A 23571-nucleotide genomic window follows, 5' to 3' on the forward strand; every position below is an offset into this window, starting at 1 on the left:
TTTCAGCTGTGCCCCCCCCCTCGCCCTGTGGGTGGGCTGCCGCCTATTCCCCCGGGCCAGGGCTGGGGCACAGCCAGTGTATGGGGCGTCTCTCTCTGGGGATGTGTCCCATGGGTGGGGTGGGGTGGCGTGGTTTGGGGGGTGCTGAAGAAATCAGTCCCCTCCATCTCCTACCTCTGGAAAACGCCCAAGCCCGTGGAGAACTGCCGGCACCGCTTCGTGGGGGCCGGGACCCTCCTCCGTGTCCTCCTGTGGCCCAGTCCAAGGGGCCTGGGCCTGGCCGGGGCTGCATTGGACCCCGACCACCCTGGCGTGTGGACTCGCTAAAAATCGGCCATTAGATATTGGATTCCAGCTTCCTGGAGGTCATTTCACTAATGAGTGCACCGGAAAGAGTTTCCTAATCCATCTGTGAGGGTGGCAACTGAAAGAGAATTTGAAAGCTGACAGAATAGGCGAGGGAAGGCATAGGAGATTTCCACACCCAGCAAGGAAGACTTTCCCGAAATGGAAGAAAGAAACGAGCAAACAGAGACACCGGTAGCCCGCCCGGAAAAGAGTCTGCCCCTGAGAGAAAGCACCCTGACCAGGTTCACCCGTGGGTGGGTGGCGAGCTAGCGGCATTCAGAAGAGCGAGGCCCGCAGTCTGTGCGGAAGACACCTGCGCTCGGGTGTGTGTGGCGGCGCGATTCACAAGCAGCTCTAGACGTTAAACCCAGGAGAAGCCAGGGAGTTCCCAACGCCCCAGGTGTCCTCAGCCCACGACTGGCTGCTGTGGGAATGCGAAGCCCGGCTCCTTGTCTCAGAGCGGGGTTCCCAGGAGGATCAGGCTGAAGCTGGGACTTGGCCTCAAAGTGTCCCCTCGCATGGCCACCCCCTTCCCCTTCCTGCTCCTCTACTCCTGGTGCCCCTCCATCCAGGGGCCAGACCTTAAAGAGTCACCGCAAGAGAATCCTGGTCCCAAAGGAGCCTTCTGGGGGACCGGTGCTGAGAGAGGTTGTGGGCATGGCCCGCTGGGGCTCTGCCCGACATAGGGCTGAGAGATGCCACCTCCCAGCTCTGGGTCCCTGCAGGAAGTGTTGGCAAGCACAGGGCCGGTCCTCCAAAGGCCCAGGTGCAGGGAGCCCAGGCCAAGCAGCCTGTGGAAGAAGCCACTTGCCGTGCCACCCCGGGAACAGGACTGCAGGCCCCGGCCCTTCCCACCTCCTCCTCCTCCTCCTCCTCCTCCCCCCCGCCCCGCCCCCACAGGGCACAGGGCTCAGAGACACCTCAGACTCTTGCTACCCAAAGTGCAAAGGGCATCAGTTGCTCCTCCAACCCCCCCCCCCCCCCCCCCGCCCAGCAGACCACGTTGTCCAGCCAGCCCCCGGGCCTCCCTGGGGTGCCCAGCACAAAAGTGCAGACACCCACCGGACCCTCAGTCTCAGTTTTCGGAGGTTTTTGCCACTCTAAGGACCCGCAGGCCAGCTGGGCCTTCGGGCAGGACAGAGAGCCCCGGAATCCGACGTGGAGAGCTGCGTGTACGTCCCCATCAGGAGGCGGTCCCCACCTCCGCGGCTCTCCCCTTGCGGGGAGCGGCAGCCCAGCCGGCAGCCGCAGGGCCTCAGGGAAGACACCAGGCTGGGCCCCCGCGGCACAGCGGGGGCACGTCCCCCGCACTCACGCGACTTAGGGACGGCTGCTGGAGACTGCTGCGGCCACCCTGCTGCCGGGTTTCTGGAGGGCTTCCTGGAAGCAGCATCCACACCAAGCCCTTGGAAGGCCCAGGCGACGGAGGAGCCGGTCAGGCAGGGGCCGAGGACGGTGAGAGGCCGGGCGGGAAGGAGCGTGTCAGGCAGGGGCAGAGGACGGTGACCGGCCGGGCGGGGAGGAGCCGGTCAGGCGGGGGCCCAGGACAGTGACGGGCCTGGCCGGGGAGGAGTGCGTCAGGCAGGGGCAGAGGAGACGGGCTGGGTAAGGGTTAGGGTTACAGTTAGGGCACAATTCACAATCCCAAAGACGTGGAAGCGACCCGAGTGCCCATCCATCCAGGAGTGCATCAATAAAATGTGGCGCGTGGACACCACGGAGTGCCATTCGGCTGTGAGGAGCAGCGGTGAGAGGGCGCCTCTCGTGTTCTCCTGGCCAGAGCTGGAACCCGTTCCAGTAAGCCAGGTATCCCAAGAATGGACACACGAGCACCACGTGAGCGCGCTCACCAGCAAATTGGTACGAACGGATGGACGCCTAAGTGGACGGAGAGGAATCACCTTCATCGGGTGGGTGTCGGGCGGGTGGGGGGAGGGGAGGGGCATACACATCCATTAGGCATGGGGTGGGTGCGCACCGACTGGGGGATGGGCGCACTTGAAGCTCTGACCCGAGGGGGGAGGCTTGGAGAGGGCAAGGCACCCGACCTTAACATTGGTACCCCCACAATACGCTGGAACAACATGAGAGGTATATGAATAAGAACACAGGGGGGGCCGGGCGCGGTGGCTCACGCCTGTAATCCTAGCTCTCTGGGAGGCCGAGGCGGGCGGATTGCTCCAGGTCAGGAGTTCGAAACCAGCCTGAGCAAGAGCGAGACCCCGTCTCTACTAAAAATAGAAAGAAATTAATTGGCCAACTAATATATATAGAAAAACACAGCCGGGCGTGGTGGTGCATGCCTGTAGTCCCAACTACTCGGGAGGCTGAGGCAGCAGGATTGCTTGAGCCCGGAGATTGAGGTTGCTGTGAGCTAGGCTGACGCCATGGCACTCACTCTAGCCTGGGCAGCAAAACGAGACTCTGTCTCAAAAAATAAAAAAAAAAGAACACAGGGGGGAGGGCGGCACGGGCAACACATGTCACCTGAATACTTGTACTCCCATCATCTGCTTGAAAAGAGAGAGAAAAGAAAATGCAATCCTAGAGGTAAGAGACACTTTTTAAAAATAATGAATCCGAAGAGAAAAGTAAAAGGAGGCCTGTGGAGCAGGTCTGGGTGTGACTCCGGATCCCCCAACATCAGGTGCCACCACCAAAGATTCCTGCGTGTAGCCCATAGAACCCCAAAAGCAACGGGACGAGTTCTGGTCACATACTCCCTCAAAATGACATCCTGGCCTTCTTCTGGAACTCCCTCCCCTCTCAGACTCTCAAGGTTTCCTCCAGCGTGTCGGTTCCCACAGAGCAGACCTTTGGTCTGAGACCTGACAGTCCAGATGCCACGCATGCTGCCGCGTGGCGGCGGTGTCGCGGCTTGGGACAAGAGGAGGCCCCACGGTGCGGGCTGGGGCGCCAGGCACCGCGGGCGGGCGCTGAGGGTGGGGGTGACCCCCACCCCGGGCCGCCGCCGCGCTCCCAGAAAGGGGACAGAACAAGAGGCAAAAAAAAAAAAAAAGCAGCAGCCTGTGGCACCCGGTATTCCCAGGCGGTCTCCCATCCAAGTACTAACCAGGCCCGACCCTGCTTAGCTTCCGAGACCAGACGAGATCGGGGGCGTTCAGGGTGGTGTGGCCCTAGACGGCGGCGGAGGGCGCCCCTGCCCCGCTCGAGAAGCCGAGCCTCTCTGGGCTTCCCCGCCGCCGCCTCCCGCCCCAGGCCCCGCGCCGGGCCGGGCCGGGCCGGTTGAGTTCGCCGGCCGGGTCCCGCTGGCTCCCAGGGACGGGGGTGATGGGCGGGGCGGGGCGGGGCGGGGCGGGGTGGGGGGCTGTCTCTCTATACACACACACACACACTCACACTCACTCACACTCACACAAGATGCGCCTCCACGGCTGGACTCGCCAAGGTGGAGCCCTCCCAGCCCCCCTCGTCTCCTCGCCCGGCCTCCTTCACCTACCCGCTGCCCACCCCCAGCGCGTCGCTGCCGCTGACTGCGCACGCGCGGGACACTCGCCCTTTGACCCCAGCCAGGGGCCGCCCTCCCCCACAACCCCTTTCAGCTGTGCCCCCCCCCTCGCCCTGTGGGTGGGCTGCCGCCTATTCCCCCGGGCCAGGGCTGGGGCACAGCCAGTGTATGGGGCGTCTCTCTCTGGGGATGTGTCCCATGGGTGGGGTGGGGTGGCGTGGTTTGGGGGGTGCTGAAGAAATCAGTCCCCTCCATCTCCTACCTCTGGAAAACGCCCAAGCCCGTGGAGAACTGCCGGCACCGCTTCGTGGGGGCCGGGACCCTCCTCCGTGTCCTCCTGTGGCCCAGTCCAAGGGGCCTGGGCCTGGCCGGGGCTGCATTGGACCCCGACCACCCTGGCGTGTGGACTCGCTAAAAATCGGCCATTAGATATTGGATTCCAGCTTCCTGGAGGTCATTTCACTAATGAGTGCACCGGAAAGAGTTTCCTAATCCATCTGTGAGGGTGGCAACTGAAAGAGAATTTGAAAGCTGACAGAATAGGCGAGGGAAGGCATAGGAGATTTCCACACCCAGCAAGGAAGACTTTCCCGAAATGGAAGAAAGAAACGAGCAAACAGAGACACCGGTAGCCCGCCCGGAAAAGAGTCTGCCCCTGAGAGAAAGCACCCTGACCAGGTTCACCCGTGGGTGGGTGGCGAGCTAGCGGCATTCAGAAGAGCGAGGCCCGCAGTCTGTGCGGAAGACACCTGCGCTCGGGTGTGTGTGGCGGCGCGATTCACAAGCAGCTCTAGACGTTAAACCCAGGAGAAGCCAGGGAGTTCCCAACGCCCCAGGTGTCCTCAGCCCACGACTGGCTGCTGTGGGAATGCGAAGCCCGGCTCCTTGTCTCAGAGCGGGGTTCCCAGGAGGATCAGGCTGAAGCTGGGACTTGGCCTCAAAGTGTCCCCTCGCATGGCCACCCCCTTCCCCTTCCTGCTCCTCTACTCCTGGTGCCCCTCCATCCAGGGGCCAGACCTTAAAGAGTCACCGCAAGAGAATCCTGGTCCCAAAGGAGCCTTCTGGGGGACCGGTGCTGAGAGAGGTTGTGGGCATGGCCCGCTGGGGCTCTGCCCGACCCAGGGCTGAGAGATGCCACCTCCCAGCTCTGGGTCCCTGCAGGAAGTGTTGGCAAGCACAGGGCCGGTCCTCCAAAGGCCCAGGTGCAGGGAGCCCAGGCCAAGCAGCCTGTGGAAGAAGCCACTTGCCGTGCCACCCCGGGAACAGGACTGCAGGCCCCGGCCCTTCCCACCTCCTCCTCCTCCTCCTCCTCCTCCCCCCCGCCCCGCCCCCACAGGGCACAGGGCTCAGAGACACCTCAGACTCTTGCTACCCAAAGTGCAAAGGGCATCAGTTGCTCCTCCAACCCCCCCCCCCCCCCCCCCGCCCAGCAGACCACGTTGTCCAGCCAGCCCCCGGGCCTCCCTGGGGTGCCCAGCACAAAAGTGCAGACACCCACCGGACCCTCAGTCTCAGTTTTCGGAGGTTTTTGCCACTCTAAGGACCCGCAGGCCAGCTGGGCCTTCGGGCAGGACAGAGAGCCCCGGAATCCGACGTGGAGAGCTGCGTGTACGTCCCCATCAGGAGGCGGTCCCCACCTCCGCGGCTCTCCCCTTGCGGGGAGCGGCAGCCCAGCCGGCAGCCGCAGGGCCTCAGGGAAGACACCAGGCTGGGCCCCCGCGGCACAGCGGGGGCACGTCCCCCGCACTCACGCGACTTAGGGACGGCTGCTGGAGACTGCTGCGGCCACCCTGCTGCCGGGTTTCTGGAGGGCTTCCTGGAAGCAGCATCCACACCAAGCCCTTGGAAGGCCCAGGCGACGGAGGAGCCGGTCAGGCAGGGGCCGAGGACGGTGAGAGGCCGGGCGGGAAGGAGCGTGTCAGGCAGGGGCAGAGGACGGTGACCGGCCGGGCGGGGAGGAGCCGGTCAGGCGGGGGCCCAGGACAGTGACGGGCCTGGCCGGGGAGGAGTGCGTCAGGCAGGGGCAGAGGAGACGGGCTGGGTAAGGGTTAGGGTTACAGTTAGGGCACAATTCACAATCCCAAAGACGTGGAAGCGACCCGAGTGCCCATCCATCCAGGAGTGCATCAATAAAATGTGGCGCGTGGACACCACGGAGTGCCATTCGGCTGTGAGGAGCAGCGGTGAGAGGGCGCCTCTCGTGTTCTCCTGGCCAGAGCTGGAACCCGTTCCAGTAAACCAAGTATCCCAAGAATGGACACACGAGCACCACGTGAGCGCGCTCACCAGCAAATTGGTACGAACGGATGGACGCCTAAGTGGACGGAGAGGAATCACCTTCATCGGGTGGGTGTCGGGCGGGTGGGGGGAGGGGAGGGGCATACACATCCATTAGGCATGGGGTGGGTGCGCACCGACTGGGGGATGGGCGCACTTGAAGCTCTGACCCGAGGGGGGAGGCTTGGAGAGGGCAAGGCACCCGACCTTAACATTGGTACCCCCACAATACGCTGGAACAACATGAGAGGTATATGAATAAGAACACAGGGGGGGCCGGGCGCGGTGGCTCACGCCTGTAATCCTAGCTCTCTGGGAGGCCGAGGCGGGCGGATTGCTCCAGGTCAGGAGTTCGAAACCAGCCTGAGCAAGAGCGAGACCCCGTCTCTACTAAAAATAGAAAGAAATTAATTGGCCAACTAATATATATAGAAAAACACAGCCGGGCGTGGTGGTGCATGCCTGTAGTCCCAACTACTCGGGAGGCTGAGGCAGCAGGATTGCTTGAGCCCGGAGATTGAGGTTGCTGTGAGCTAGGCTGACGCCATGGCACTCACTCTAGCCTGGGCAGCAAAACGAGACTCTGTCTCAAAAAATAAAAAAAAAAGAACACAGGGGGGAGGGCGGCACGGGCAACACATGTCACCTGAATACTTGTACTCCCATCATCTGCTTGAAAAGAGAGAGAAAAGAAAATGCAATCCTAGAGGTAAGAGACACTTTTTAAAAATAATGAATCCGAAGAGAAAAGTAAAAGGAGGCCTGTGGAGCAGGTCTGGGTGTGACTCCGGATCCCCCAACATCAGGTGCCACCACCAAAGATTCCTGCGTGTAGCCCATAGAACCCCAAAAGCAACGGGACGAGTTCTGGTCACATACTCCCTCAAAATGACATCCTGGCCTTCTTCTGGAACTCCCTCCCCTCTCAGACTCTCAAGGTTTCCTCCAGCGTGTCGGTTCCCACAGAGCAGACCTTTGGTCTGAGACCTGACAGTCCAGATGCCACGCATGCTGCCGCGTGGCGGCGGTGTCGCGGCTTGGGACAAGAGGAGGCCCCACGGTGCGGGCTGGGGCGCCAGGCACCGCGCGGGCGCTGAGGGTGGGGGTGACCCCCACCCCGGGCCGCCGCCGCGCTCCCAGAAAGGGGACAGAACAAGAGGCAAAAAAAAAAAAAAAGCAGCAGCCTGTGGCACCCGGTATTCCCAGGCGGTCTCCCATCCAAGTACTAACCAGGCCCGACCCTGCTTAGCTTCCGAGACCAGACGAGATCGGGGGCGTTCAGGGTGGTGTGGCCCTAGACGGCGGCGGAGGGCGCCCCTGCCCCGCTCGAGAAGCCGAGCCTCTCTGGGCTTCCCCGCCGCCGCCTCCCGCCCCAGGCCCCGCGCCGGGCCGGGCCGGGCCGGTTGAGTTCGCCGGCCGGGTCCCGCTGGCTCCCAGGGACGGGGGTGATGGGCGGGGCGGGGCGGGGCGGGGCGGGGTGGGGGGCTGTCTCTCTATACACACACACACACACTCACACTCACTCACACTCACACAAGATGCGCCTCCACGGCTGGACTCGCCAAGGTGGAGCCCTCCCAGCCCCCCTCGTCTCCTCGCCCGGCCTCCTTCACCTACCCGCTGCCCACCCCCAGCGCGTCGCTGCCGCTGACTGCGCACGCGCGGGACGCTCGCCCTTTGACCCCAGCCAGGGGCCGCCCTCCCCCACAACCCCTTTCAGCTGTGCCCCCCCCCCTCGCCCTGTGGGTGGGCTGCCGCCTATTCCCCCGGGCCAGGGCTGGGGCACAGCCAGTGTATGGGGCGTCTCTCTCTGGGGATGTGTCCCATGGGTGGGGTGGGGTGGCGTGGTTTGGGGGGTGCTGAAGAAATCAGTCCCCTCCATCTCCTACCTCTGGAAAACGCCCAAGCCCGTGGAGAACTGCCGGCACCGCTTCGTGGGGGCCGGGACCCTCCTCCGTGTCCTCCTGTGGCCCAGTCCAAGGGGCCTGGGCCTGGCCGGGGCTGCATTGGACCCCGACCACCCTGGCGTGTGGACTCGCTAAAAATCGGCCATTAGATATTGGATTCCAGCTTCCTGGAGGTCATTTCACTAATGAGTGCACCGGAAAGAGTTTCCTAATCCATCTGTGAGGGTGGCAACTGAAAGAGAATTTGAAAGCTGACAGAATAGGCGAGGGAAGGCATAGGAGATTTCCACACCCAGCAAGGAAGACTTTCCCGAAATGGAAGAAAGAAACGAGCAAACAGAGACACCGGTAGCCCGCCCGGAAAAGAGTCTGCCCCTGAGAGAAAGCACCCTGACCAGGTTCACCCGTGGGTGGGTGGCGAGCTAGCGGCATTCAGAAGAGCGAGGCCCGCAGTCTGTGCGGAAGACACCTGCGCTCGGGTGTGTGTGGCGGCGCGATTCACAAGCAGCTCTAGACGTTAAACCCAGGAGAAGCCAGGGAGTTCCCAACGCCCCAGGTGTCCTCAGCCCACGACTGGCTGCTGTGGGAATGCGAAGCCCGGCTCCTTGTCTCAGAGCGGGGTTCCCAGGAGGATCAGGCTGAAGCTGGGACTTGGCCTCAAAGTGTCCCCTCGCATGGCCACCCCCTTCCCCTTCCTGCTCCTCTACTCCTGGTGCCCCTCCATCCAGGGGCCAGACCTTAAAGAGTCACCGCAAGAGAATCCTGGTCCCAAAGGAGCCTTCTGGGGGACCGGTGCTGAGAGAGGTTGTGGGCATGGCCCGCTGGGGCTCTGCCCGACCCAGGGCTGAGAGATGCCACCTCCCAGCTCTGGGTCCCTGCAGGAAGTGTTGGCAAGCACAGGGCCGGTCCTCCAAAGGCCCAGGTGCAGGGAGCCCAGGCCAAGCAGCCTGTGGAAGAAGCCACTTGCCGTGCCACCCCGGGAACAGGACTGCAGGCCCCGGCCCTTCCCACCTCCTCCTCCTCCTCCTCCTCCTCCCCCCCGCCCCGCCCCCACAGGGCACAGGGCTCAGAGACACCTCAGACTCTTGCTACCCAAAGTGCAAAGGGCATCAGTTGCTCCTCCAACCCCCCCCCCCCCCCCCCCCCGCCCAGCAGACCACGTTGTCCAGCCAGCCCCCGGGCCTCCCTGGGGTGCCCAGCACAAAAGTGCAGACACCCACCGGACCCTCAGTCTCAGTTTTCGGAGGTTTTTGCCACTCTAAGGACCCGCAGGCCAGCTGGGCCTTCGGGCAGGACAGAGAGCCCCGGAATCCGACGTGGAGAGCTGCGTGTACGTCCCCATCAGGAGGCGGTCCCCACCTCCGCGGCTCTCCCCTTGCGGGGAGCGGCAGCCCAGCCGGCAGCCGCAGGGCCTCAGGGAAGACACCAGGCTGGGCCCCCGCGGCACAGCGGGGGCACGTCCCCCGCACTCACGCGACTTAGGGACGGCTGCTGGAGACTGCTGCGGCCACCCTGCTGCCGGGTTTCTGGAGGGCTTCCTGGAAGCAGCATCCACACCAAGCCCTTGGAAGGCCCAGGCGACGGAGGAGCCGGTCAGGCAGGGGCCGAGGACGGTGAGAGGCCGGGCGGGAAGGAGCGTGTCAGGCAGGGGCAGAGGACGGTGACCGGCCGGGCGGGGAGGAGCCGGTCAGGCGGGGGCCCAGGACAGTGACGGGCCTGGCCGGGGAGGAGTGCGTCAGGCAGGGGCAGAGGAGACGGGCTGGGTAAGGGTTAGGGTTACAGTTAGGGCACAATTCACAATCCCAAAGACGTGGAAGCGACCCGAGTGCCCATCCATCCAGGAGTGCATCAATAAAATGTGGCGCGTGGACACCACGGAGTGCCATTCGGCTGTGAGGAGCAGCGGTGAGAGGGCGCCTCTCGTGTTCTCCTGGCCAGAGCTGGAACCCGTTCCAGTAAGCCAGGTATCCCAAGAATGGACACACGAGCACCACGTGAGCGCGCTCACCAGCAAATTGGTACGAACGGATGGACGCCTAAGTGGACGGAGAGGAATCACCTTCATCGGGTGGGTGTCGGGCGGGTGGGGGGAGGGGAGGGGCATACACATCCATTAGGCATGGGGTGGGTGCGCACCGACTGGGGGATGGGCGCACTTGAAGCTCTGACCCGAGGGGGGAGGCTTGGAGAGGGCAAGGCACCCGACCTTAACATTGGTACCCCCACAATACGCTGGAACAACATGAGAGGTATATGAATAAGAACACAGGGGGGGCCGGGCGCGGTGGCTCACGCCTGTAATCCTAGCTCTCTGGGAGGCCGAGGCGGGCGGATTGCTCCAGGTCAGGAGTTCGAAACCAGCCTGAGCAAGAGCGAGACCCCGTCTCTACTAAAAATAGAAAGAAATTAATTGGCCAACTAATATATATAGAAAAACACAGCCGGGCGTGGTGGTGCATGCCTGTAGTCCCAACTACTCGGGAGGCTGAGGCAGCAGGATTGCTTGAGCCCGGAGATTGAGGTTGCTGTGAGCTAGGCTGACGCCATGGCACTCACTCTAGCCTGGGCAGCAAAACGAGACTCTGTCTCAAAAAATAAAAAAAAAAGAACACAGGGGGGAGGGCGGCACGGGCAACACATGTCACCTGAATACTTGTACTCCCATCATCTGCTTGAAAAGAGAGAGAAAAGAAAATGCAATCCTAGAGGTAAGAGACACTTTTTAAAAATAATGAATCCGAAGAGAAAAGTAAAAGGAGGCCTGTGGAGCAGGTCTGGGTGTGACTCCGGATCCCCCAACATCAGGTGCCACCACCAAAGATTCCTGCGTGTAGCCCATAGAACCCCAAAAGCAACGGGACGAGTTCTGGTCACATACTCCCTCAAAATGACATCCTGGCCTTCTTCTGGAACTCCCTCCCCTCTCAGACTCTCAAGGTTTCCTCCAGCGTGTCGGTTCCCACAGAGCAGACCTTTGGTCTGAGACCTGACAGTCCAGATGCCACGCATGCTGCCGCGTGGCGGCGGTGTCGCGGCTTGGGACAAGAGGAGGCCCCACGGTGCGGGCTGGGGCGCCAGGCACCGCGCGGGCGCTGAGGGTGGGGGTGACCCCCACCCCGGGCCGCCGCCGCGCTCCCAGAAAGGGGACAGAACAAGAGGCAAAAAAAAAAAAAAGCAGCAGCCTGTGGCACCCGGTATTCCCAGGCGGTCTCCCATCCAAGTACTAACCAGGCCCGACCCTGCTTAGCTTCCGAGACCAGACGAGATCGGGGGCGTTCAGGGTGGTGTGGCCCTAGACGGCGGCGGAGGGCGCCCCTGCCCCGCTCGAGAAGCCGAGCCTCTCTGGGCTTCCCCGCCGCCGCCTCCCGCCCCAGGCCCCGCGCCGGGCCGGGCCGGGCCGGTTGAGTTCGCCGGCCGGGTCCCGCTGGCTCCCAGGGACGGGGGTGATGGGCGGGGCGGGGCGGGGCGGGGCGGGGCGGGGTGGGGGGCTGTCTCTCTATACACACACACACACACTCACACTCACTCACACTCACACAAGATGCGCCTCCACGGCTGGACTCGCCAAGGTGGAGCCCTCCCAGCCCCCCTCGTCTCCTCGCCCGGCCTCCTTCACCTACCCGCTGCCCACCCCCAGCGCGTCGCTGCCGCTGACTGCGCACGCGCGGGACGCTCGCCCTTTGACCCCAGCCAGGGGCCGCCCTCCCCCACAACCCCTTTCAGCTGTGCCCCCCCCCTCGCCCTGTGGGTGGGCTGCCGCCTATTCCCCCGGGCCAGGGCTGGGGCACAGCCAGTGTATGGGGCGTCTCTCTCTGGGGATGTGTCCCATGGGTGGGGTGGGGTGGCGTGGTTTGGGGGGTGCTGAAGAAATCAGTCCCCTCCATCTCCTACCTCTGGAAAACGCCCAAGCCCGTGGAGAACTGCCGGCACCGCTTCGTGGGGGCCGGGACCCTCCTCCGTGTCCTCCTGTGGCCCAGTCCAAGGGGCCTGGGCCTGGCCGGGGCTGCATTGGACCCCGACCACCCTGGCGTGTGGACTCGCTAAAAATCGGCCATTAGATATTGGATTCCAGCTTCCTGGAGGTCATTTCACTAATGAGTGCACCGGAAAGAGTTTCCTAATCCATCTGTGAGGGTGGCAACTGAAAGAGAATTTGAAAGCTGACAGAATAGGCGAGGGAAGGCATAGGAGATTTCCACACCCAGCAAGGAAGACTTTCCCGAAATGGAAGAAAGAAACGAGCAAACAGAGACACCGGTAGCCCGCCCGGAAAAGAGTCTGCCCCTGAGAGAAAGCACCCTGACCAGGTTCACCCGTGGGTGGGTGGCGAGCTAGCGGCATTCAGAAGAGCGAGGCCCGCAGTCTGTGCGGAAGACACCTGCGCTCGGGTGTGTGTGGCGGCGCGATTCACAAGCAGCTCTAGACGTTAAACCCAGGAGAAGCCAGGGAGTTCCCAACGCCCCAGGTGTCCTCAGCCCACGACTGGCTGCTGTGGGAATGCGAAGCCCGGCTCCTTGTCTCAGAGCGGGGTTCCCAGGAGGATCAGGCTGAAGCTGGGACTTGGCCTCAAAGTGTCCCCTCGCATGGCCACCCCCTTCCCCTTCCTGCTCCTCTACTCCTGGTGCCCCTCCATCCAGGGGCCAGACCTTAAAGAGTCACCGCAAGAGAATCCTGGTCCCAAAGGAGCCTTCTGGGGGACCGGTGCTGAGAGAGGTTGTGGGCATGGCCCGCTGGGGCTCTGCCCGACCCAGGGCTGAGAGATGCCACCTCCCAGCTCTGGGTCCCTGCAGGAAGTGTTGGCAAGCACAGGGCCGGTCCTCCAAAGGCCCAGGTGCAGGGAGCCCAGGCCAAGCAGCCTGTGGAAGAAGCCACTTGCCGTGCCACCCCGGGAACAGGACTGCAGGCCCCGGCCCTTCCCACCTCCTCCTCCTCCTCCTCCTCCTCCCCCCCGCCCCGCCCCCACAGGGCACAGGGCTCAGAGACACCTCAGACTCTTGCTACCCAAAGTGCAAAGGGCATCAGTTGCTCCTCCAACCCCCCCCCCCCCCCCCCCGCCCAGCAGACCACGTTGTCCAGCCAGCCCCCGGGCCTCCCTGGGGTGCCCAGCACAAAAGTGCAGACACCCACCGGACCCTCAGTCTCAGTTTTCGGAGGTTTTTGCCACTCTAAGGACCCGCAGGCCAGCTGGGCCTTCGGGCAGGACAGAGAGCCCCGGAATCCGACGTGGAGAGCTGCGTGTACGTCCCCATCAGGAGGCGGTCCCCACCTCCGCGGCTCTCCCCTTGCGGGGAGCGGCAGCCCAGCCGGCAGCCGCAGGGCCTCAGGGAAGACACCAGGCTGGGCCCCCGCGGCACAGCGGGGGCACGTCCCCCGCACTCACGCGACTTAGGGACGGCTGCTGGAGACTGCTGCGGCCACCCTGCTGCCGGGTTTCTGGAGGGCTTCCTGGAAGCAGCATCCACACCAAGCCCTTGGAAGGCCCAGGCGACGGAGGAGCCGGTCAGGCAGGGGCCGAGGACGGTGAGAGGCCGGGCGGGAAGGAGCGTGTCAGGCAGGGGCAGAGGACGGTGACCGGCCGGGCGGGGAGGAGCCGGTCAGGCGGGGGCCCAGGACAGTGACGGGCCTGGCCGGGGAGGAGTGCGTCAGGCAGGGGCAGAGGAGACGGGCTGGGTAAGGGTTAGGGTTACAGTTAGGGCACAATTCACAATCCCAAAGACGTGGAAGCGACCCGAGTGCCCATCCATCCAGGAGTGCATCAATAAAATGTGGCGCGTGGACACCACGGAGTGCCATTCGGCTGTGAGGAGCAGCGGTGAGAGGGCGCCTCTCGTGTTCTCCTGGCCAGAGCTGGAACCCGTTCCAGTAAACCAAGTATCCCAAGAATGGACACACGAGCACCACGTGAGCGCGCTCACCAGCAAATTGGTACGAACGGATGGACGCCTAAGTGGACGGAGAGGAATCACCTTCATCGGGTGGGTGTCGGGCGGGTGGGGGGAGGGGAGGGGCATACACATCCATTAGGCATGGGGTGGGTGCGCACCGACTGGGGGATGGGCGCACTTGAAGCTCTGACCCGAGGGGGGAGGCTTGGAGAGGGCAAGGCACCCGACCTTAACATTGGTACCCCCACAATACGCTGGAACAACATGAGAGGTATATGAATAAGAACACAGGGGGGGCCGGGCGCGGTGGCTCACGCCTGTAATCCTAGCTCTCTGGGAGGCCGAGGCGGGCGGATTGCTCCAGGTCAGGAGTTCGAAACCAGCCTGAGCAAGAGCGAGACCCCGTCTCTACTAAAAATAGAAAGAAATTAATTGGCCAACTAATATATATAGAAAAACACAGCCGGGCGTGGTGGTGCATGCCTGTAGTCCCAACTACTCGGGAGGCTGAGGCAGCAGGATTGCTTGAGCCCGGAGATTGAGGTTGCTGTGAGCTAGGCTGACGCCATGGCACTCACTCTAGCCTGGGCAGCAAAACGAGACTCTGTCTCAAAAAATAAAAAAAAAAGAACACAGGGGGGAGGGCGGCACGGGCAACACATGTCACCTGAATACTTGTACTCCCATCATCTGCTTGAAAAGAGAGAGAAAAGAAAATGCAATCCTAGAGGTAAGAGACACTTTTTAAAAATAATGAATCCGAAGAGAAAAGTAAAAGGAGGCCTGTGGAGCAGGTCTGGGTGTGACTCCGGATCCCCCAACATCAGGTGCCACCACCAAAGATTCCTGCGTGTAGCCCATAGAACCCCAAAAGCAACGGGACGAGTTCTGGTCACATACTCCCTCAAAATGACATCCTGGCCTTCTTCTGGAACTCCCTCCCCTCTCAGACTCTCAAGGTTTCCTCCAGCATGTCGGTTCCCACAGAGCAGACCTTTGGTCTGAGACCTGACAGTCCAGATGCCACGCATGCTGCCGCGTGGCGGCGGTGTCGCGGCTTGGGACAAGAGGAGGCCCCACGGTGCGGGCTGGGGCGCCAGGCACCGCGCGGGCGCTGAGGGTGGGGGTGACCCCCACCCCGGGCCGCCGCCGCGCTCCCAGAAAGGGGACAGAACAAGAGGCAAAAAAAAAAAAAAAGCAGCAGCCTGTGGCACCCGGTATTCCCAGGCGGTCTCCCATCCAAGTACTAACCAGGCCCGACCCTGCTTAGCTTCCGAGACCAGACGAGATCGGGGGCGTTCAGGGTGGTGTGGCCCTAGACGGCGGCGGAGGGCGCCCCTGCCCCGCTCGAGAAGCCGAGCCTCTCTGGGCTTCCCCGCCGCCGCCTCCCGCCCCAGGCCCCGCGCCGGGCCGGGCCGGGCCGGTTGAGTTCGCCGGCCGGGTCCCGCTGGCTCCCAGGGACGGGGGTGATGGGCGGGGCGGGGCGGGGCGGGGCGGGGTGGGGGGCTGTCTCTCTATACACACACACACACACTCACACTCACTCACACTCACACAAGATGCGCCTCCACGGCTGGACTCGCCAAGGTGGAGCCCTCCCAGCCCCCCTCGTCTCCTCGCCCGGCCTCCTTCACCTACCCGGCCTCCTTCACCTACCCGCTGCCCACCCCCAGCGCGTCGCTGCCGCTGACTGCGCACGCGCGGGACGCTCGCCCTTTGACCCCAGCCAGGGGCCGCCCTCCCCCACAACCCCTTTCAGCTGTGCCCCCCCCCTCGCCCTGTGGGTGGGCTGCCGCCTATTCCCCCGGGCCAGGGCTGGGGCACAGCCAGTGTATGGGGCGTCTCTCTCTGGGGATGTGTCCCATGGGTGGGGTGGGGTGGCGTGGTTTGGGGGGTGCTGAAGAAATCAGTCCCCTCCATCTCCTACCTCTGGAAAACGCCCAAGCCCGTGGAGAACTGCCGGCACCGCTTCGTGGGGGCCGGGACCCTCCTCCGTGTCCTCCTGTGGCCCAGTCCAAGGGGCCTGGGCCTGGCCGGGGCTGCATTGGACCCCGACCACCCTGGCGTGTGGACTCGCTAAAAATCGGCCATTAGATATTGGATTCCAGCTTCCTGGAGGTCATTTCACTAATGAGTGCACCGGAAAGAGTTTCCTAATCCATCTGTGAGGGTGGCAACTGAAAGAGAATTTGAAAGCTGACAGAATAGGCGAGGGAAGGCATAGGAGATTTCCACACCCAGCAAGGAAGACTTTCCCGAAATGGAAGAAAGAAACGAGCAAACAGAGACACCGGTAGCCCGCCCGGAAAAGAGTCTGCCCCTGAGAGAAAGCACCCTGACCAGGTTCACCCGTGGGTGGGTGGCGAGCTAGCGGCATTCAGAAGAGCGAGGCCCGCAGTCTGTGCGGAAGACACCTGCGCTCGGGTGTGTGTGGCGGCGCGATTCACAAGCAGCTCTAGACGTTAAACCCAGGAGAAGCCAGGGAGTTCCCAACGCCCCAGGTGTCCTCAGCCCACGACTGGCTGCTGTGGGAATGCGAAGCCCGGCTCCTTGTCTCAGAGCGGGGTTCCCAGGAGGATCAGGCTGAAGCTGGGACTTGGCCTCAAAGTGTCCCCTCGCATGGCCACCCCCTTCCCCTTCCTGCTCCTCTACTCCTGGTGCCCCTCCATCCAGGGGCCAGACCTTAAAGAGTCACCGCAAGAGAATCCTGGTCCCAAAGGAGCCTTCTGGGGGACCGGTGCTGAGAGAGGTTGTGGGCATGGCCCGCTGGGGCTCGGCCCGACCCAGGGCTGAGAGATGCCACCTCCCAGCTCTGGGTCCCTGCAGGAAGTGTTGGCAAGCACAGGGCCGGTCCTCCAAAGGCCCAGGTGCAGGGAGCCCAGGCCAAGCAGCCTGTGGAAGAAGCCACTTGCCGTGCCACCCCGGGAACAGGACTGCAGGCCCCGGCCCTTCCCACCTCCTCCTCCTCCTCCTCCTCCTCCCCCCCGCCCCGCCCCCACAGGGCACAGGGCTCAGAGACACCTCAGACTCTTGCTACCCAAAGTGCAAAGGGCATCAGTTGCTCCTCCAACCCCCCCCCCCCCCCGCCCAGCAGACCACGTTGTCCAGCCAGCCCCCGGGCCTCCCTGGGGTGCCCAGCACAAAAGTGCAGACACCCACCGGACCCTCAGTCTCAGTTTTCGGAGGTTTTTGCCACTCTAAGGACCCGCAGGCCAGCTGGGCCTTCGGGCAGGACAGAGAGCCCCGGAATCCGACGTGGAGAGCTGCGTGTACGTCCCCATCAGGAGGCGGTCCCCACCTCCGCGGCTCTCCCCTTGCGGGGAGCGGCAGCCCAGCCGGCAGCCGCAGGGCCTCAGGGAAGACACCAGGCTGGGCCCCCGCGGCACAGCGGGGGCACGTCCCCCGCACTCACGCGACTTAGGGACGGCTGCTGGAGACTGCTGCGGCCACCCTGCTGCCGGGTTTCTGGAGGGCTTCCTGGAAGCAGCATCCACACCAAGCCCTTGGAAGGCCCAGGCGACGGAGGAGCCGGTCAGGCAGGGGCCGAGGACGGTGAGAGGCCGGGCGGGAAGGAGCGTGTCAGGCAGGGGCAGAGGACGGTGACCGGCCGGGCGGGGAGGAGCCGGTCAGGCGGGGGCCCAGGACAGTGATGGGCCTGGCCGGGGAGGAGTGCGTCAGGCAGGGGCAGAGGAGACGGGCTGGGTAAGGGTTAGGGTTACAGTTAGGGCACAATTCACAATCCCAAAGACGTGGAAGCGACCCGAGTGCCCATCCATCCAGGAGTGCATCAATAAAATGTGGCGCGTGGACACCACGGAGTGCCATTCGGCTGTGAGGAGCAGCGGTGAGAGGGCGCCTCTCGTGTTCTCCTGGCCAGAGCTGGAACCCGTTCCAGTAAACCAAGTATCCCAAGAATGGACACACGAGCACCACGTGAGCGCGCTCACCAGCAAATTGGTACGAACGGATGGACGCCTAAGTGGACGGAGAGGAATCACCTTCATCGGGTGGGTGTCGGGCGGGTGGGGGGAGGGGAGGGGCATACACATCCATTAGGCATGGGGTGGGTGCGCACCGACTGGGGGATGGGCGCACTTGAAGCTCTGACCCGAGGGGGGAGGCTTGGAGAGGGCAAGGCACCCGACCTTAACATTGGTACCCCCACAATACGCTGGAACAACATGAGAGGTATATGAATAAGAACACAGGGGGGGCCGGGCGCGGTGGCTCACGCCTGTAATCCTAGCTCTCTGGGAGGCCGAGGCGGGCGGATTGCTCCAGGTCAGGAGTTCGAAACCAGCCTGAGCAAGAGCGAGACCCCGTCTCTACTAAAAATAGAAAGAAATTAATTGGCCAACTAATATATATAGAAAAACACAGCCGGGCGTGGTGGTGCATGCCTGTAGTCCCAACTACTCGGGAGGCTGAGGCAGCAGGATTGCTTGAGCCCGGAGATTGAGGTTGCTGTGAGCTAGGCTGACGCCATGGCACTCACTCTAGCCTGGGCAGCAAAACGAGACTCTGTCTCAAAAAATAAAAAAAAAAGAACACAGGGGGGAGGGCGGCACGGGCAACACATGTCACCTGAATACTTGTACTCCCATCATCTGCTTGAAAAGAGAGAGAAAAGAAAATGCAATCCTAGAGGTAAGAGACACTTTTTAAAAATAATGAATCCGAAGAGAAAAGTAAAAGGAGGCCTGTGGAGCAGGTCTGGGTGTGACTCCGGATCCCCCAACATCAGGTGCCACCACCAAAGATTCCTGCGTGTAGCCCATAGAACCCCAAAAGCAACGGGACGAGTTCTGGTCACATACTCCCTCAAAATGACATCCTGGCCTTCTTCTGGAACTCCCTCCCCTCTCAGACTCTCAAGGTTTCCTCCAGCGTGTCGGTTCCCACAGAGCAGACCTTTGGTCTGAGACCTGACAGTCCAGATGCCACGCATGCTGCCGCGTGGCGGCGGTGTCGCGGCTTGGGACAAGAGGAGGCCCCACGGTGCGGGCTGGGGCGCCAGGCACCGCGCGGGCGCTGAGGGTGGGGGTGACCCCCACCCCGGGCCGCCGCCGCGCTCCCAGAAAGGGGACAGAACAAGAGGCAAAAAAAAAAAAAAAAAGCAGCAGCCTGTGGCACCCGGTATTCCCAGGCGGTCTCCCATCCAAGTACTAACCAGGCCCGACCCTGCTTAGCTTCCGAGACCAGACGAGATCGGGGGCGTTCAGGGTGGTGTGGCCCTAGACGGCGGCGGAGGGCGCCCCTGCCCCGCTCGAGAAGCCGAGCCTCTCTGGGCTTCCCCGCCGCCGCCTCCCGCCCCAGGCCCCGCGCCGGGCCGGGCCGGGCCGGTTGAGTTCGCCGGCCGGGTCCCGCTGGCTCCCAGGGACGGGGGTGATGGGCGGGGCGGGGTGGGGCGGGGCGGGGTGGGGGGCTGTCTCTCTATACACACACACACACACTCACACTCACTCACACTCACACAAGATGCGCCTCCACGGCTGGACTCGCCAAGGTGGAGCCCTCCCAGCCCCCCTCGTCTCCTCGCCCGGCCTCCTTCACCTACCCGCTGCCCACCCCCAGCGCGTCGCTGCCGCTGACTGCGCACGCGCGGGACGCTCGCTCTTTGACCCCAGCCAGGGGCCGCCCTCCCCCACAACCCCTTTCAGCTGCGCCCCCCCCTCGCCCTGTGGGTGGGCTGCCGCCTATTCCCCCGGGCCAGGGCTGGGGCACAGCCAGTGTATGGGGCGTCTCTCTCTGGGGATGTGTCCCATGGGTGGGGTGGGGTGGCGTGGTTTGGGGGGCGCTGAAGAAATCAGTCCCCTCCATCTCCTACCTCTGGAAAACGCCCAAGCCCGTGGAGAACTGCCGGCACCGCTTCGTGGGGGCCGGGACCCTCCTCCGTGTCCTCCTGTGGCCCAGTCCAAGGGGCCTGGGCCTGGCCGGGGCTGCTTTGGACCCCGACCACCCTGGCGTGTGGACTCGCTAAAAATCGGCCATTAGATATTGGATTCCAGCTTCCTGGAGGTCATTTCACTAATGAGTGCACCGGAAAGAGTTTCCTAATCCATCTGTGAGGGTGGCAACTGAAGGAGAATTTTAAAGCTGACAGAATAGGCGAGGGAAGGCATAGGAGATTTCCACACCCAGCAAGGAAGACTTTCCCGAAATGGAAGAAAGAAACGAGCAAACAGAGACACCGGTAGCCCGCCCGGAAAAGAGTCTGCCCCTGAGAGAAAGCACCCTGACCAGGTTCACCCGTGGGTGGGTGGCGAGCTAGCGGCATTCAGAAGAGCGAGGCCCGCAGTCTGTGCGGAAGACACCTGCGCTCGGGTGTGTGTGGCGGCGCGATTCACAAGCAGCTCTAGATGTTAAACCAAGGAGAAGCCAGGGAGTTCCCAACGCCCCAGGTGTCCTCAGCCCACGACTGGCTGCTGTGGGAATGCGAAGCCCGGCTCCTTGTCTCAGAGCGGGGTTCCCAGGAGGATCAGGCTGAAGCTGGGACTTGGCCTCAAAGTGTCCCCTCGCATGGCCACCCCCTTCCCCTTCCTGCTCCTCTACTCCTGGTGCCCCTCCATCCAGGGGCCAGACCTTAAAGAGTCACCGCAAGAGAATCCTGGTCCCAAAGGAGCCTTCTGGGGGACCGGTGCTGAGAGAGGTTGTGGGCATGGCCCGCTGGGGCTCTGCCCGACCCAGGGCTGAGAGATGCCACCTCCCAGCTCTGGGTCCCTGCAGGAAGTGTTGGCAAGCACAGGGCCGGTCCTCCAAAGGCCCAGGTGCAGGGAGCCCAGGCCAAGCAGCCTGTGGAAGAAGCCACTTGCCGTGCCACCCCGGGAACAGGACTGCAGGCCCCGGCCCTTCCCACCTCCTCCTCCTCCTCCTCCGCCCCGCACCCCCCCCCACATGGCACAGGGCTCAGAGACACCTCAGACTCTTGCTACCCAAAGTGCAAAGGGCATCAGTTGCTCCTCCAAACCCCCCGCCCAGCAGACCGCGTTGTCCAGCCAGCCCCCGGGCCTCCCTGGGGTGCCCAGCACAAAAGTGCAGACACCCACCGGACCCTCAGTCTCAGTTTTCGGAGGTTTTTGCCACTCTAAGGACCCGCAGGCCAGCTGGGCCTTCGGGCAGGACAGAGAGCCCCGGAATCCGACGTGGAGAGCTGCGTGTACGTCCCCATCAGGAGGCGGTCCCCACCTCCGCGGCTCTCCCCTTGCGGGGAGCGGCAGCCCAGCCGGCAGCCGCAGGGCCTCAGGGAAGACACCAGGCTGGGCCCCCGCGGCACAGCGGGGGCACGTCCCCCGCACTCACGCGACTTAGGGACGGCTGCTGGAGACTGCTGCGGCCACCCTGCTGCCGGGTTTCTGGAGGGCTTCCTGGAAGCAGCATCCACACCAAGCCCTTGGAAGGCCCAGGCGACGGAGGAGCCGGTCAGGCAGGGGCCGAGGACGGTGAGAGGCCGGGCGGGAAGGAGCGTGTCAGGCAGGGGCAGAGGACGGTGACCGGCCGGGCGGGGAGGAGCCGGTCAGGCGGGGGCCCAGGACAGTGACGGGCCTGGCCGGGGAGGAGTGCGTCAGGCAGGGGCAGAGGAGACGGGCTGGGTAAGGGTTAGGGTTACAGTTAGGGCACAATTCACAATCCCAAAGACGTGGAAGCGACCCGAGTGCCCATCCATCCAGGAGTGCATCAATAAAATGTGGCGCGTGGACACCACGGAGTGCCATTCGGCTGTGAGGAGCAGCGGTGAGAGGGCGCCTCTCGTGTTCTCCTGGCCAGAGCTGGAACCCGTTCCAGTAAGCCAAGTATCCCAAGAATGGACACACGGGCACCACGTGAGCGCGCTCACCAGCAAACTGGTACGAACGGATGGACGCCTAAGTGGACAGAGAGGAATCACCTTCATCGGGTGGGTGTCGGGCGGGCGGGTGGGGGGAGGGGAGGGGCATACACATCCATTAGGCATGGGGTGGGTGCGCACCGACTGGGGGATGGGCGCACTTGAAGCTCTGACCCGAGGGGGGAGGCTTGGAGAGGGCAAGGCACCCGACCTTAACATTGGTACCCCCACAATACGCTGGAACAACATGAGAGGTATATGAATAAGAACACAGGGGGGGCCGGGCGCGGTGGCTCACGCCTGTAATCCTAGCTCTCTGGGAGGCCGAGGCGGGCGGATTGCTCCAGGTCAGGAGTTCGAAACCAGCCTGAGCAAGAGCGAGACCCCGTCTCTACTAAAAATAGAAAGAAATTAATTGGCCAACTAATATATATAGAAAAACACAGCCGGGCGTGGTGGTGCATGCCTGTAGTCCCAACTACTCGGGAGGCTGAGGCAGCAGGATTGCTTGAGCCCGGAGATTGAGGTTGCTGTGAGCTAGGCTGACGCCATGGCACTCACTCTAGCCTGGGCAGCAAAACGAGACTCTGTCTCAAAAAAAAAAAAAAAAAAAGAACACAGGGGGGAGAGCGGCACGGGCAACACATGTCACCTGAATACTTGTACTCCCATCATCTGCTTGAAAAGAGAGAGAAAAGAAAATGCAATCCTAGAGGTAAGAGACACTTTTTAAAAATAATGAATCCGAAGAGAAAAGTAAAAGGAGGCCTGTGGAGCAGGTCTGGGTGTGACTCCGGATCCCCCAACATCAGGTGCCACCACCAAAGATTCCTGCGTGTAGCCCATAGAACCCCAAAAGCAACGGGACGAGTTCTGGTCACATACTCCCTCAAAATGACATCCTGGCCTTCTTCTGGAACTCCCTCCCCTCTCAGACTCTCAAGGTTTCCTCCAGCGTGTCGGTTCCCACAGAGCAGACCTTTGGTCTGAGACCTGACAGTCCAGAAGCCACGCATGCTGCCGCGTGGCGGCGGTGTCGCGGCTTGGGACAAGAGGAGGCCCCACGGTGCGGGCTGGGGCGCCAGGCACCGCGCGGGCGCTGAGGGTGGGGGTGACCCCCACCCCGGGCCGCCGCCGCGCTCCCAGAAAGGGGACAGAACAAGAGGCAAGAAAAAAAAAAAAAAAAAAAAGCAGCAGCCTGTGGCACCCGGTATTCCCAGGCGGTCTCCCATCCAAGTACTAACCAGGCCCGACCCTGCTTAGCTTCCGAGACCAGACGAGATCGGGGGCGTTCAGGGTGGTGTGGCCCTAGACGGCGGCGGAGGGCGCCCCTGCCCCGCTCGAGAAGCCGAGCCTCTCTGGGCTTCCCCGCCGCCGCCTCCCGCCCCAGGCCCCGCGCCGGGCCGGGCCGGGCCGGCCGGGTCCCGCGGGCTCCCAGGGACGGGGGTGATGGGCGGGGCGGGGCGGGGCGGGGCGGGGTGGGGGGCTGTCTCTCTATACACACACACACACACTCACACTCACTCACACTCACACAAGATGCGCCTCCACGGCTGGACTCGCCAAGGTGGAGCCCTCCCAGCCCCCCTCGTCTCCTCGCCCGGCCTCCTTCACCTACCCGCTGCCCACCCCCAGCGCGTCGCTGCCGCTGACTGCGCACGCGCGGGACGCTCGCCCTTTGACCCCAGCCAGGGGCCGCCCTCCCCCACAACCCCTTTCAGCTGTGCCCCCCCCCTCGCCCTGTGGGTGGGCTGCCGCCTATTCCCCCGGGCCAGGGCTGGGGCACAGCCAGTGTATGGGGCGTCTCTCTCTGGGGATGTGTCCCATGGGTGGGGTGGGGTGGCGTGGTTTGGGGGGTGC

General features: G+C 63.2%; 6 non-coding genes across 6 annotated transcripts; all 6 read right to left on the reverse strand.

Moving 5' to 3' along the window:
• Positions 1-3372: 3372 nt before the first annotated feature.
• On the reverse strand, positions 3373-3491 carry LOC142864304 (5S ribosomal RNA). Its single transcript, XR_012914829.1, has one exon. It is a non-coding gene; the product is annotated as a 5S ribosomal RNA (ribosomal RNA).
• Positions 3492-7275: 3784 nt separating this feature from the next.
• LOC142864305 (5S ribosomal RNA) lies at positions 7276-7394 on the reverse strand. The gene has a single exon (XR_012914830.1). It is a non-coding gene; the product is annotated as a 5S ribosomal RNA (ribosomal RNA).
• A 3786-nt stretch (positions 7395-11180) lies between these two features.
• On the reverse strand, positions 11181-11299 carry LOC142864306 (5S ribosomal RNA). Its single transcript, XR_012914831.1, has one exon. It is a non-coding gene; the product is annotated as a 5S ribosomal RNA (ribosomal RNA).
• A 3789-nt stretch (positions 11300-15088) lies between these two features.
• On the reverse strand, positions 15089-15207 carry LOC142864307 (5S ribosomal RNA). Its single transcript, XR_012914832.1, has one exon. It is a non-coding gene; the product is annotated as a 5S ribosomal RNA (ribosomal RNA).
• Positions 15208-19007: 3800 nt separating this feature from the next.
• On the reverse strand, positions 19008-19126 carry LOC142864308 (5S ribosomal RNA). Its single transcript, XR_012914833.1, has one exon. It is a non-coding gene; the product is annotated as a 5S ribosomal RNA (ribosomal RNA).
• Positions 19127-22906: 3780 nt separating this feature from the next.
• Positions 22907-23025, reverse strand: LOC142864309 (5S ribosomal RNA). The gene has a single exon (XR_012914834.1). It is a non-coding gene; the product is annotated as a 5S ribosomal RNA (ribosomal RNA).
• Positions 23026-23571: the final 546 nt, after the last annotated feature.

The sequence above is a fragment of the Microcebus murinus genome, chromosome 24, assembly GCF_040939455.1.
Source record: "Microcebus murinus isolate Inina chromosome 24, M.murinus_Inina_mat1.0, whole genome shotgun sequence".
NCBI classification, from domain to species: Eukaryota; Metazoa; Chordata; class Mammalia; order Primates; family Cheirogaleidae; genus Microcebus; species Microcebus murinus.